General features: G+C 43.3%; 1 non-coding gene across 1 annotated transcript; it reads right to left on the bottom strand.

The window, feature by feature from the left end:
• Nucleotides 1–11,116: 11,116 nt before the first annotated feature.
• Nucleotides 11,117–11,223, bottom strand: LOC116275469. The gene has a single exon (XR_004184602.1). It is a non-coding gene; the product is annotated as a U6 spliceosomal RNA (small nuclear RNA).
• Nucleotides 11,224–15,875: the final 4,652 nt, after the last annotated feature.

Below are 15,875 nucleotides of genomic sequence, written 5' to 3'. Positions count from 1 at the left end.
GGATTGTAGGCGTGAGCCACCATGCTCTACCTGTACTTGCTTCTATTTTTGCGTTCTGTTAGATTGTGTTCCTCATGACGTAAAGAATGCAAACCCAGTAGAATGCATTTCTGTTCTTGCATGCTACCTTGCATTCTTGTTTATAAAGCTTCCCCTAACTTCCTCCCTCCTTCTCCACCTGCTCAAATATGTCAATGTTCAGACTTGGACCCAACCCTTCTGTTGCTGACTGTACTGGTGGCAGTCCCTTCTCCCTGCCAAACAGGACCTCAGTGCTGTTTAGGGGTCCAACTCTCTCCAGCTAAGGGGAAGGTGATCTGGCCACAGCTCAAGATAATTTCCAACTTCTAAGTCAACTATCATGGTTCCATTCCCTGACTATGACTAGCTGGGGTGGGCAGGCTGGTTGGTTTGTAGAACATCCTTCAATTTCCAATTTCCAATTCAATTTGCCTGATTATTTCCTCATTCCTCATGATTAGATTCAGGTTAAACAATTTGAGGTCGGAATATGAATAATCTCTTGATTAACCGAGAGGGTAACTGGTATTTATCATTCCTGAATCCTCTAAAGTGTGAGGGGAGCCGCAGAATCCATGCCCTTGGGGGCATCTTGTTTATTTTTATTTTTGATTTCATAAACTTTTATTTTAGGTTTGAGGGTACACGGGCAGGCTTGTTACATACGTAAACTCGTGTCACCCAGGTATTGAGTCTAGTAACCAATAGTTATCTTTCCCGATCCTTTCCCTCCTTCCATATTCTACCCTCAAATAGGCCCCAGTGTGTTTTGTTCCCCTCTATGCGTCCATGTGTTTTCATCATTTAGCTCCCACTTATAAGTGAGAATATGTGGTATTTGGTTTTCTGCTCCTGCATTAGTTTGCTAAGGATAACAACCTCCAGCTCCACCCATGTTCCTTCAAAAGACCTGATCTTATTCTTTTTCACAGCTTCATAGTATTCCATGTTGTGTGTATAAGTACCACATTTTCTTTATCCAATCTGTCATTGATGGACATTTAGGATGATTCTATGTCTTAGCTATTATAAACAGTGCTGCAACAAACTTTTGAGTGCATATGTCTTTATGGCAGAATGATTAATATTCCTTTCCGTATACACCCAGTGATGAATGGGATTGCTGGGTTGAATGGTAGTTCTGTTTTTAGCTCTTCGAGGAATCACCACACTGCTTTCCACAATGGCTGAACAAATTTACACTCCCACCAACAGTGTATAAGCATTTGCTTTTCTCTGCAACCTTGCCAGCATGTTATTCTTTGACTTTTTAATAAAGACCTAACATTCCAACAGGTGTGAGATGGTATCTCATTGTGATTTTGATTTGCATTTCTCCCATGACAATGATGTTGAGCTTTCTTTCATATACTTGTTGGCAGCATGTAAGTCTTCTTTTGTAAAGTGTCTGTTCGTGTCCTCTGGGGGGCATCTTTTTTATAAGTGAGTTTCTCAAATATATACCAGTCATGGGGATCCTGTGATTTTGTGTTTCTCATCCAAACTAGTGAAGCCACTTGCATTGAGAGAGGCCCTTACCTCTCCAGGCCCTTGGCAGTCCTGCATTATCCACAGAATGCCCAACCCAGGGCCCCACAGTTAGGCCTGTGCTGCTGCCAGGGATTGCTGTGGGTGGAGATGGCAAGGGCTTGACAGATGCCTATGTTATTGCCACCCCTGCCAGGGCAAGCTTCTCCAGGGATTCAGCAGAGGCTCAGCTTGCAGCCTCAAGGGCTCTCTGGCTCTACCTCCTTTCTGCCTGGAGGCTCCTAGCCCTGGCCCTCAAAAGGCTGAATATTGAAGGGAATGGGGCCAGGTACTTTTACAGTACATCACATAGGCACAGGATAAATGTTTTGAGGGAATCAAGAGTAAGGAGGTAGAAAGAGCTTTAGTGATAATTGACTGTTTTTCAGATCAATGCCATGAAATAATACAAACAGCAAGAGGAAATCTGATTGTTATTATTTTGCTTACCAATATTCTGGAGCTTTAGGCAAAATTGCAAAGGAGCTATTATTTTTCTTTGGTGCCTTCAAGCTTCCCCTTCTGGTCCCTCACAATTGTCCTTCCTTAGACTTCTAGAGCTCAAAATGGCTTATATCAGGAATTAGTTTCAGTTTCCTTGTTCACACTGAAGTGTGTATAGCTAATAACATTTTAAAGTGTTACTTCTATGGAGATGTTGGCATTTTGCCAGGTTCCACAGCCAGTAGAAGAGATGCAGCTTAAAATTCCTTGCATCGGCCAGATGCGGAAAATATGTGACTCTGTGTACGGGTCTCCCCTAAAATTCATTTATTTGTTCAATAAATATTCATTGAGGCCTATTATAGCAAAACCTTAGGGAAATAAGGAATGCATATAAAAGTACACAGGAAAGAATTTACACGAATGGGCAAAATGTGGCAGGGAGTGTTACATGTCTTGTCTGAGATTACCAAATTTACTTCTGACAATCAATCCGTAAATCACTCAAGAACCAGAGGAAGTACTGGAGACCTGTTACTCAGTCTGTGATCTGCATTTACAGTGTAGTTTGGATAGCAAGAATAATAAGCATGAAGCAATTAGCCAATTGTTATGGATAGAATGTGTCCCCCCAGCAAATTCACATGTTGAAGCCCTGACCCCCAGTGTGATAGCATTTGAAGATGGGGCCTTTGGGAGGTAATTAGGGCTAGATAGGGTCATGAGGGTGGGCCCTAGTAGGGGATTAGGGCCCTTGTAAGAAGAGAAATCAGGCTGAGTGCGGTGGCTTACGCCTGTAATCCCAGCACTTTAGAGGCTGAGGTGGGCGGATCATCTGAGGTCAAGAGTTCGAGACCAGTCTGGCCAACATGGTGAAATCCCGTCTCTACTAAAAATACAAAAAATTAGCTGGACATGGTGACGGGCGGGCGCTTGTAATCCCAGCTACTTGGGAGGCTGAAGCAGGAGAATCTCTTGAACCTGGGAGGCGGAGGTTGCAGTGAGCCGAGATCGTGCCATTACACTCCAGCCTGGGCAACAAGAGAGAACCTCCATCTCAAAACAAAACGAAAAACAAAAAAAGAAGAGAAATCGAAGCTTGTCCTCTCTCTCTCTCCACATGTGAGCACACAAAGAAGATTGTCATGTGAACACACAATGAGAAGGAGGCTGCTTGTAAGTCAAGAGAAGATGCCTCAGCATGAAACCTGCCTTACTGGCACTTTGGTCTTGGACTTCCCAGCCTCTAGAACTGTGAGAAATAAGTTTCTGTTGTTCAAGCCACCCAGTCTATGGTATTTTGTTATGGCAGCCAGAATTAAGACACCAATGAAGCAAGATAATCAGTAACTGGATACTTAACTGTGTGGTATGAAACATAGGGGCTTTAGTAGAGAAGAAAATTGGACTTTCTTGGGGACATCCTTACTACTTCAGCTCAAGTATCATGCTTTAGCTTGTTTCTGTCTTTGGAGGAGGCTGCACATTTTAAAAATACCCCCACAGGTACAAAGACGAATGCTACAGCCCCTCATTCTCATTATCCAGGCTTAATAAATGTTAGCCGTTTTCCACTTTAGTTTCATACATACGTTTTCTACAAAATGAGGACAACACCTTAGATAAAGCTGAAGTTCTCCATGTTTCATTCTGCATCCCTTCCCCCAAGGGCTTCTTTTGCTCAATATGGGGCTCATGAGAGTCATCAGTGTTGTGTGAGGCAGCTGTTTGTTCATTTTCTGGACCAAATAATGTTCCATTGTGTGACTGGACATACTTAGTCTATCCGTTCTACTGCTGATGAGCATTTGAGCTGTTACTATTTTTTAATCATTACAAATTATCTTGCTAAAACATTTTTGTACATGGCTTTTGGTGACCAAATAGACTCATTTCTCTCAGGTATGTATCTCAGAGTGAAACTGTTTTATCATAGTGTATGCTTTATATTTAGTGCTTTACAATTCCTGATTAAGAAATCTTTGCCTGCCCCTAAGGATGTAAAATTATTCTCTTATGGCCTGGCTCAGTGGCTTATGCCTGTAATCCCAGCAGTTTGAGAGGCCAAGGTGGGAGGATTGCTCGAGGCCAGGAGTTCAAGACCAGCCTGGGCAACATACTGAGACCCTCATCCCTACAAAAAAAAAAATTGTTTAATTAGCTGAGCTTGGTGGTACGTGCCTATAGTCCTAGCTACTCAGGAGGCTGAGGCAGGAGGATCACTTGAGCTTGGGAATTCAAAGCTGCAGTAAGCTATGATCATGCCACTGTATTACAGCCTGGGTGACAGGGTGAGACCCTGTCTCTAAAAAGATACAGCTGTTAAAAATAAATTTTAAAAAATAATAAATTATTCTCTTATGTTATTGTCTAGAATCTTTGTTATTTTATCTTTCGGATTTAGATCTACAATCCACCTGGAATTGATTTTTGTATATGCAGTGAGAGGTAGAGGTCAAGTTTTGCTTTTTCCCGTACGACTATCTTATTAACTTAACATCATTGATGTAAATGACCACTCTTTTCCTACTACGCTTCAGTGCCACCTTTGTCATAATTAAGTGTTCCTTCAAGTCTGCTTCTGCTTCTGAGTCTCTAATTTCTGTTCCTTTGAGCTATTTGTCCTGGGCTTTTACTGCACACCTCAGATTTGTCCCAACAAGGACTGAAGAAGGTGGGTTATTCATCCACCAATTCCTATTACTCATTGGTGAAAAGTTGCTCCTGGGGACATGAACTCCCTTGCACTTCTGCTGTGCTCTGGGAACTAGCCAGGAATAGCCCTATGACCAGGAAAAGTCTCCAGGATCTACTTCTCCACTCACACAATTGTTGGCAGCATCCAGTTCCTTGTAGTTATGGGACTGAGAGCTTCAGATTTTTGTTGATTGTTGGCCAGAGACCACCCTCAGCTCCCAGAGGACACCCACAGTTCTTTGCCATTTAGGATGCCCAACATGGCCACTTGCTTCCGCATAGTCAGCAAGAGAAAGAAAGACCAGCATGGTGGGCACTAGCCTTCTATGGAATGTAATCATGTAATCATGTATACATAATCACATGTATCTTACCACCTTTATTCCATTTGCGTCACAGGTACCACACTTACGGGGAAAGCATCACCCGAAAGTGACAATGTCTAGAGGCAGGAATCATGGAGGCTTCCTTAACTGTCTGTCTGCAACAACAGGTATGGAAGCAATCTGTCAAGCTGAAGGTAACTGCCAGGGTGTGCCACATAGAGACTGGCAAGACACCGTCAGGGCCTACTGTATGTCTGTATTCCAAACCCCTCTTGAATTTCAGACTCATATATACAATGGGCTATGAAACATCTCCTCTTGGACAGCTAATAAGCATCTTGTTTTTGGCCTGTCACAAGCTAAACTTAATCCACGCTTCCCCGCCTCAGTAACAAATAGAAAAAAGCCATCACTCTTCCAGTTGTAAAACTCCTGGAGTTGTCTTTGACTCCCCTCTGTCTCATAACTCTATTGGTTCTGTTTTCAAGATAGATCCAGAAACAGAAACTGACCACTTTTTACCCCCTCTACAAACTGCCAACCTGATCTGAACCACCATAATCTCTGGCCTGTTTCTATACTTTAATCTCTATAGTCAGTAGCCAGAGAGATTCTGTTTCAATAAAAGTCAGAAAACTGCAGTTCTCAGGTCAAAAATCCTCCAGTGGTTTCCCAAGTTCCTCAGAGTTCAAACCAAAGATCTTCCACGCCTGCAAGCCCTACATGTCCCCAGCCCCAAACCCTCTAGCTCATCCCCGCCCTTCTCCCCTCTACACTCTGCTCCAGCCACACCGGCTGCCTTGCTGTTCCTTGACCATGTGGACCACATTCCCACCTCAGGGGCTCTGAACTTGCCATTCCCTCTGCTGGAATACTCCTCACCCAGTGAACACATGGTTCACTCCTTCAACTCTCCCTGGTCTCTGATTAAATGCCCCCTTGTTGGTGAGGTCTTTCCTTCTCATCCAACATAGCACCAGACCCTATTCCCCTTACTCTGCTTTATTTCCCTCCATAGCAGTTATCACACAATGTGACACATTATGTATTTATTTCCTTTTTATTTTTTTTCTTTGTAGAGATGGGGTTTGGCTACATTGCCCAGGCTGGTCTCAAATTTTGGCCTCTTGCCTTGGCCTCCTGAAGTGCTAGGATTACAGATATAAGTCACCATGCCTGGCCTGTATTTATTTTCTTATTTATTGTTTTTCTTCCCCTCCTAGAAAGTGGGTTCCCCAAGGCTAAGGACTTCAACTCCTTTATTCACTACTGCTTTCTCAAGATACAGCCTAGAGCAATATTTCACATGCAGGAGATGCTCAATGAATAGTTGTTGAAGGAATGGATGCAGTGTCCCAGAAGAGACCTTAGAGTCACCTGGTCTGGTCTCAATTCAGAGAAGGGCCAGGCTGTCATCACACATTTAGTGAGTGGCAGAGCTGGGACAAGAATCTAGGTCTCCTTTCTCTTGTCCACTGCTCTTCCCACTCTTCTCCGTTCTATGCATAGGTGAAAGCTCAACACCATCAACTGATAATGAAGTAAAACAATGGGGAATAGGAATGAATGTGTTCCTGAAAGTTTTGCTAAATAAAATGATGCCATTGTTTTAATCTATTAATTGATTATCCAAAGCAAATGTCAACAGTGAGTAGAAGGCGGCAAGGCATGAGTTATCGTAACTGATAAAGCAGGAGTGGTGCAGTAGGGGGTTGGGGAGGTGATAGATCAAGTGAGTTATCGTCCTGCCCCAGGGAACCATGGTCTGAGTTATCTGCAAGGTAAATGACTCTGGTAAATAACTCAGTTTGTTCCTTTGATTAACAGGGAGGGATGGATCTAGCAGCTCTGCTCAATGGCCCCTTTCATTGTGTTCTTTACCTGAGCAGTGGCTCCAAGAGCCACTCTTAATAAAGCCAGTGTCTAACCTACAAAGCCCAGAAAATAAATCTCTCCTCTGTGACGGGGCTTAGGCTCCTTTTGCAGAGAGAATGCATGTAGAGAAGAATGTTCTCCACCCACATTTTCTTCCATCCCTTTCCTTGTCCCATCCCTCACCATGCTTTTTAGTAAACTCTGCTCTGCTAAAATAATTTAATTAAGCTAAAACAACTCCCTAGATTCCCAGGTCATTTATTTCTTTCCTTCTTTCCTTTCTTTCCTTTCTTTTCCTTCCTTCCTTTCTTCCTTCCTTCCTTCCTTCCTTCCTTCCTTCCTTCCTTCCTTCAGGAACTTCCTTCTCTCCCTCTCTCTTTCTCTCTCTCTTTCTTTCTTTCTCTCTTTCTCTCTTTCTTTCTTTCTTTCTTTCGATGGAGTCTTGCTCTGTCCCCCAGGTTGGAGTGCAGTGGTGCGATCTCGGCTCACTGCAACCTCCGCCTCCTGGGTTCAAGCAATTCTTCTGTCTCAGTCTCGCTAGCAGCTGGGACTACAGGCATGCGCCACCATGCCCAGCTAATTTTTGTATTTTTAGTAAAGATGGGATTTCACCATATTGGCCAGGCTGACCTTGAGCTCCTGACTTCAAGTGATCCGCTCTCCTCAGCCTCCCAAAGTGCTGGGATTACAGGCATGAGCCACTGTGCCCAGCCCCAGGTCATTTCTTTTTGCCCCCTTGTTTTCACATGCTTTCCTTTCTCTGCACTCTATTCAAACACATTTTCTGTAATGGCTGGATATTGAGATGGGAGGCAAACTAAAGCAAAAATTGTACTATCTTATTTGCATTTTTTTTTTTTTTTGAGACGGAGTCTCACTCTGTTGCCCAGACTGGAGTGCAGTGGCGCGATCACAGCTCACTGCAACCTCCGCCTCCTGGGTTCTCGCCGTTCTCCTGCCTCAGCCTCCTGAGTAGCTGGGACTACAGGCGCCCATCATCACCACGCCCAGCTAATTTTTTTGTATTTTTTAGTAGAGACGGGGTTTCACAGTGGTCTCGATTTCCTGACCTCGTGATCTGCCGGCCTTGGCCTCCCAAAGTGCTGGGATTACAGGCGCGAGCCACCGCGCCTGGCCCTTATTTGCATATTTCCACAATTTCTCCAGCAATATGATAGATTGGAATAATAGAGTGGTTTAAGATGTCAGTTTTAAAAATTAATATTTAATTGACAAATAGAACTGTATATATTTATCATATATAACATAATGTGTTGAAATAAGTATACATTGTAAAAAGTCTAAACTAAGCTAATTAGCATATGCATTGCCTCACATACTTTTTTTTTTGTGGTGAGAACACCTAAAATCTGCTCTTAGTGATTTTCAAGAATACAATACATTGTTATTAACTATAGTTACCATGTTGTACAAAGATGTCAAATTTATAGGCAGGATATGTCAGAAAGTTATATCTGCTAATTTAAAATAATTCTGGGCTGGCACAGTGGTTCACACCTGTAATCCCAGCACCTTGGGGGGCCAAGGCAGGTGGGTTACCTAAGGTCAGGAGTTCAAGACCAGCCTGGCCAACATGGTGAAACCCTGTATCTACTAAAAATACAAAAAATTCACCAGGTGTGGTGGTGAGCACCTGTGATCCCAGCTACTCAGGAGGCTGAGGCAGGAGAATCACTTGAACCGGGAGGTGGAGGTTGCAGTGAGCCGAGATGGCACCACTGCACTCCAGCCTGGGCAATAGAGCGAGACTCCATCTCAAAACAAATAAATAAAATAAAATAATTCTGCATAAACACTATGATATACCTATGTGTAAATTAACTCTAGTATCACTCTAGGTGGCATGGATAGCATTTGAAAGAACCTAATCAAGAAACCATGATCTCGAAATGGTTATGTAAGCTTTATAAATATTGTTATAGATTTCTACAGCAGAGGGTGTGTTTAGCCAATTTTAATTGGCTAAACTAATAGTCTTCTAACTATGAGGTTGGAGAGATTGCACTAGGTCCCACCTCCTTGCCCGGGAATAGTACACCTTTGCAGCAAGCCCATGAGCCATACACCTTGCAGCAGTGCCCCAGGTCCAGAGGCCCATCTGGCCCTGCCTCCTTCTCCTGCATGAAGGGCTCTGCTGCCTGATCTTCCCAGAAGCCTGACTGAGCTGCTGTCAGAATAGCACGGTATCTGTCTCCTTCTCATGCAAGGTGCTTGTTAGTATCTGAGTGTGGGGGGACTTAGAGCCAAGACTAGAAGAAGGGTTCTATGATAATTTTGGGGCCTGCTTGCTAATAAAGCTTTGTAAGTTTGTCAGAAACTGGCCCAAGACTAGCTTTCATCATAATGAACCATCTGGGAGCAAGGAGATATATATATATATATATATACACACTTTTTTTTTTTTTTTTGAGGCAGACCCTCACTCTGTCACCCAGGCTGGTGTGCAGTGGTGTGATTTGGCTCACTGCAACATCTGCCTCCCAGTTTCAAGTGATAAATTGGCTCAGGTCAATTTGCAACCCATATCTTCGGCTGTATATATGTATATTTTTTCTTTTTTGAGACAGAGTCTCGCTGTGTCACCTAGGCTGGAGTGCAGTGACACAGTCTCCGCTCACTGCAACCTCTGCTTCCTATGTTCAAGCGATTCTTGTGCCTCAGCCTCCCGCGTGGATGGGACTATAGGTGCACACCACCACACCCGGCTAATTTTTGTATTTTTAGTAGAGACGGGGTTTTACCATGTTGGTCAGGCTTATCTCGAACTCCTGGCCTCCAGTGATCCGTCCACCTCGGCTTTCCAAAGTGCTGGGATTATAGGCGTGAACCACCGTGCCCGGCTCTATATTTTATTTTTATTGTTCTTGATGAAGAGTAAAAAACAAATAAGCCCTAGTGGTTAGTGGAGGGTGGTAAGAGGTAAGATTTTCCTTCAAATTTGTCTTTCGATCTACTTAAGGATTCTAATGTTCTGAAATTCTTGATGCCTGTTGCTTCACTCATCTGGGAACATGATGGACCCAAATGGAACTTGAGTTTTCTCAGGTAATATTTATTTAATAAAGGAGAATCCTTTCACTGGTAGATGAAAGTCAGGCCTGGAGAGAATCTAGGCCAAATAATCAAAATATATTTTTCACCTGTGATTTTGGCATAGCGGCCATGGGTACCTGATGGGGTTACAGAAGGAAGAGAATGAGAAGAACATCGTCACGAAAATGTTTCTCCTGGCCAAGGTACCCCCTGAGTAGAGAGGCTGGGGCATCCTTCTGCAGGAAGGGTTTGGGCTGATGAAGGCTGCTTCCCAGAAAATAAGTGATGACCAATCAAGAGAGGTCAGGTTCCTAAGGGCCAGATGCAGGAGGACGTCCTCACTTATAAGACTGAGGAAGTGGTGTACCTGCAGACTGACTTATAAAGTTTTACTGAGCCAGTCAGCCCCAAAACACAAAGAGATACATTTTTGCCCTTACACTTTTAGGGTGGGTAGGCCTCCCCCAAATCACACACTTGGAGACTATGCCTCCAACCATTCTGTCTTTTGGCCTGGTGTGTATATGAAGGAAGAGGCAGCTACAGGCAGGCTTTGTTTTCCCTTTTTCAGTTTGGAACATTTAGGGGCAGATAAATTGGCATAAAGCAAACATAATTACATGTCAACTTCAAAGAGAGAAAATATCACGTACTTTAAATTCCGTAACCTGCCATGAAGGAAATTATTCATGTTGACCTAATTTTATTTCATATCTACTTACCATAGTTTAGAATAAAAATGTTGGTTGATTTTATAACTCAGTGCTTTTATTGGAAAACAATGTTTTTAAGTGGCAATATACTTCTGAATAGAATATACATTGTCCCAACAATGTATTTTACAGTAACTGATAACTATGGATAATGAATGGCCGCTTTGGTAGGGAATTTAACATCTTTTTAAAAAGTAAAACTATAGGCTCATTCATTTTTGTCTTCATTTAATTTTTTTGTATTTTATTCTTATTATTACTCATTTATCATTATTAATCATCGTTTCTTCACCTTCTTGTTTTTTTTTTTTTAATTTGTTTTTTATTATTATTATACTTTAAGTTCTAGGGTACATGTGCATAACATGCAGGTTTGTTACATATGTATACTTGTGCCATGTTGCTGTGCTGCACCCATCAACTCGTCAGCACCCATCAACTCGTCATTTACATCAGGTAAAAAATATGGAACGCTTCACGAATTTGCATGTCATCCTTGCGCAGGGGCCATGCTAATCTTCTCTGTATCGTTCCAATTTTAGTATATGTGCTGCCGAAGCGAGCACTACCTTCTTGTTTTCATGCACTGACTCAATCACGTACCCAAGTTTCTGGTTACAACAATATTATTTTCACTCTTTCATTAATTTCTGGTTTATTTTATTTTAGGTGCTAGAGAAGACACTGCAGAGTAGAGATCAAAGGAATCTTAGTAATTGTTCAATCCAATCTCCACACTTTAAAGATGAAGAAACTGGTATTGAGAAAAATGCACAGCTTACCCAAGGTTGCACTGCCGGTTAGTAGCAGAGATGAAACCCACATCTGATGACTACACCATATTGCTCCCAGTTTCCCTGTCTGTTCCACATGTAAAAGTCTGATTCTTCACTTCTCCTTTGAGTATACAGACTTTTAATGTTTTTGTATGTCAAGATGGAATTTTCCTCATATACAGCCCCTGCCTTTTCTCCTCCCTTCACATCTTGCGGGATGTTTAACAGAATTTAAAAGGAATTTTTTGTTTTGTTTTGGTGTATCTGATAAAAGTCAAGGGAGGGAGAGGGCCAGTATAAGCAAGAGAACTCTTTGTCTATCTTGTAGATGCTGTAGTCTGAGGTATCAGAAACACACAAAGGTTTGAAGAACTGGTACATGCCCCCAGGTGGGAAGCCAGGACTCTTGGCAGGATCTTGAGGACAAGGCAAAGCACAATAAGAGAGTGAGGGGATCCTAGAGGTGAAATCAAGGAAGAGAAACTAGAGACAGAGAAAGAAACTGGCTATCCATCCAAGATGGATCCTGTGTGGACTGATGGGAGGCTTGGCATCATCCTTTAGTAGACTTCATGTGGTTGAATAATTGGCCAATGGAAGGAATTTCTTTTTTGGTAACAGACTCTGTGTGTACAGTTATGGATCTTAATTTATAATAAAAGGTTACATTGAAAATTGAGCATATTGGCAACTTTGGGCTTTAAAATATTACTACTGTGCTATTTAGGTCCCAACCATCATTTTAATCTGGGCGTTCTTGAAACAGCTCTCATTATTGGTATGCCAAGCTGTCTCATAGGGCATCTACTTAGCAAAAGTGGAGTGAAGTGTTCAGGATACATAAATGAGGTGAAGCTTGTGGTATTCAGTTCCTTTTTGCTGAAGCCACTCCTACCAGCTGCTTTCTAGATTGTTCACCTTATATGAGCATGGTGCAGTATAAAAGTTGTAGACTTTGGCCTCAGACAGATCTAAATTCTAATCTCAGCTCACTACTTCCTAGTTAAGGACAAGATTTCTTTACCCACTCCCAGTCTCAATTTTCTCATGTCTAAAATGGCAGAAATAATGTGTACTTTGCAGGGTTGTTGTGAGAATTAAGCAATATGGGTAATGCACTTGGGACAGTGCTTTACACAAAATTGTCAATAAATGGTGATCTTTCTTTTCCTGGCACTACAAAGCTGAGGAGAGGAGGGAGGGAGATGAGTGTCTGGAGGAAGAAAGGGCAGGAGTTTCTTTATCTTTGAGTGAAGGAGTGTTGGGGGTTAGTAGGAATATAGGAATAGTGAGTTGGCTGGGAAGAAAAAAAGAAGGATGAAAAGAGGAAAAGAATAGGATAAAAGAAGGATACGGTGGAGAAAATGGGCAAGGTCCCGAGAAAGAAGAGCGAGAATGGCAGTGATGGTGAGCATTGGTGGAGTGATGGAAGGTTCTCTAGCCCCAGTCGAGCTTGTTAGAAATACAGTCTCAGGTCCCTCCCCAGACCCTCTGAATCATAATTTGCAGTTTAACGAGAAGTCCCCAGGTGATTCCCACATCTATTACTTGTGCAGAGTTGATGTTTTCATCTGCTGTGGGTGGGGGGCGGGGGGCAGATGTAGAGCAGATTCAAATCAAGAGGAAGTTCCCAGGGCTTTGGGTTATCTCTAAATTTATCAGGAAGACTTCCCAACGAAGTGGGTTGAGATCCAGGATGTGTCACTTTCCTTTGTATTCACATCTGGCTGGTCTGGACAGAGGATCTGCAAACCAGAGTCAGGCTGTGGACTCAGGGATTCTTGGAACTTCTCTTCTGAATCCAAAGTAGCAGGTGTGGAAGAACAAGGAAGTGGAGTGGTGAACATTATTTGTCTATACAGGAAACAGGAAGAGAATGGGGATTGTCCTTTTAGACACATTTGGCAAGTGAGGTAGTCATCCTGCACCGCACCCTCCTCCCTACCCCTTCAGCTCCCGGTGCCCTACCTTTTCTCTGAGCAACAGAAGCACTTTTGTCTGCATTTAGGTTGCTCATCGCTGGTGCATTGGAAAGAACACTGGGCTAATGCCCTCGGGCAAGCCACTTCACCACCCTGCTCCCAGTTTCCTGATATGCAAGAAGGGCTGAAAATTGTGATGGTAGGTGCCCAGGGTTGCCCAGTGCAGTGGGGACTGGAACTGTGGTGACTATTTCTGCCTGATGGTACTCTCAAGACAGCAGCTAGCCAGGTGATAAAAGGGAAAGAAGCTGCTGGGTGTAGAATAGAAAAGTGCCAGTGGAAGAGTAGGAACAGTCGCTGTTCAGTCCTGCCACTTGTCAGCATGAGGGAATTTGGGCCTAGGGTAGCCAGACAATCTTTTCTTTTTTTTCAAGAAAAACTAGAAGTCCAGACTTTTCTGTTAGATTTTCTGAGTTTTAAAGACTGACTGTGAATTCATTAAAACACACACACACACACAAAATGAGAAAACCTGCTGCTCATACAAAACAAATCTGAGGGCTGTTTTGAAGACTGGCAGTGAATTCATTTAAAAAAAAAAAAAACACATACACACAATGAAAAAACCTGCTGCTCATACAAAACAAATCTGAGGGCTGCAGCAGCTCACAGGCTGCCAGTGTGTGACCTCTTTCCTAAGTCTTTTAAAAGAGGAGAATTGACATTTTCATCAGACTTGAAATAGGTAAACAGGACCAAGACGCTGGAATAGCTGCTTGCCCCAGTATGGCAGGCCCTGGCGACGCCTCCCCCAGGGATATAAAAACACGGATTTGGCTGGGTGTGGTGGCTCACGTCTGTAATCCCAACACTCTGGGAGGCCTAGGCGGGTGGATCACCTGACGTCAGGATTTTGAGACCAGCCTGGCCAACACGGTGAAACCCCGTCTCTACTAAAAATACAAAAAAATTAGCCAGGCATGGTAGTGCACGCTTATAATCCCAGCTACTCAGGAGGCTGAGGCAGGAGAATCGCTTGTACCAAGGAGGCGAAGGTTGTAGTGAGCCAAGATCGAGCAATTGCACTCCAGCCTGGGCAAGAGCAGCGAAACTCTGTCTCAAAAAAAAAAAAAAAAAAACAAAACCACACACACACCTGGATTTGTCCTTCTTGATGGACACAGTTTGAATAAAATAAAGTTGCCATACCCTTTCCATTGCAACTAAACATAAAAACACAAGAATATTCAATAAGTCATATACTATGGGATGAAAAGAGTGTGTCATAATTAGTTGATTAATCACTGTCACCCTCTTGTCATGTGGTGATACATGGGTAATGTATGTTCAGAGTATTGATTGCATCCAAGCTAGGATTCCTTTGTGGCATCAGCTGAAGGACATGGTGACCACAAAGGTCCACCTCAAGTTACTACCTTTTGTGAATTGATAATGGGGTGCACAGCCAGGTGTAATTCAAGCACATCTTCCCACAGGCAGTGGGTGGTTATGGCTGCACTGGGGTCACTGTGTTGCTTTCAGCCTTAATGGGAATCTTCATTGAAACAGAAACCTAATTCCATTTAGGTTAATAATATGCTCACTCAAGCTTCCTTCCCAGAACTAGCCTAATTTTTACACCTTCTGAGGGGAAACTGGCAGTGATTCCTCACTGCAAGTGGATATCTTATCAGGTAAAGCAGGGTTAGGAAAGACTTACATTTTTACTCCAAGCCATTTCGATTGCTTTTTTTCATAGTGAAAGTGTAGTAACTCTCTCTTATCTCTGCATGCACTGGTGCTAAAAATGTGTAGGACCACAGTAGTTGGTATTTGTCTCCCAGATAGGCCAGCCTGAAACTTGGGAGTGAAATGAGCTTGTACTCAAGCTGGTGTTAACCAGGACTGTAGCTATTCGTTCCAACTCTACTCTTTTCATCCAGGCTGTTGCATGATCAATGGCTATGGAAATAATTTACGGGGCCAAAAGAGGGTTCTGGGAATGTGATAATTTGGATGCAATTTCTATCTTTCCCAACCCCCACTCCAAAAGTTCTTCCTCTCTAGACTCAAACAGCTGCTAACTCCTGTGGATGGCTGGGTGCCAGTGAGGCCTCAGGCTTTGGTGGGTTCCAAGCAGACAGAATTGTAAGCTTCCTTCTTCCAGTGGGCTGGGCAGGTGCCTAGAGAATAATGTCAAAGGCGAAGAAGGGAAGGCAGTCAATCCTTAGTGGAGAGGGGCTGTCAGGGCTAATGTCAACACAAGCCTAGTGTGACTGTGCTGGGTTTTCCTAGCTGAAGGGGCCGAGGAGGAGCTGAATGGGAGACTGAGTCCTCCACCTGGAAGCTAGGGCAGTGTGAGAAGTTTGGGAGGTTTCCTGCAGGTGACTAGCAGGGTGCTGGCAGCTTCTACAATTCAGTCTGTGGGGACCTTCTGCCACCTGTGGGGCTCCTACCACTTAGAACACATAAGCTGCCACACCCTGAGTGGGGCTCCCACCACTTAGAACACATAAGCTG

Source organism: Papio anubis, chromosome 6 (assembly GCF_008728515.1).
Source record: "Papio anubis isolate 15944 chromosome 6, Panubis1.0, whole genome shotgun sequence".
NCBI lineage: Eukaryota > Metazoa > Chordata > Mammalia > Primates > Cercopithecidae > Papio > Papio anubis.
The sequence above is the reverse complement of the archived record's forward strand: the minus strand, read 5'-3'. Positions and strand labels throughout refer to the sequence as shown.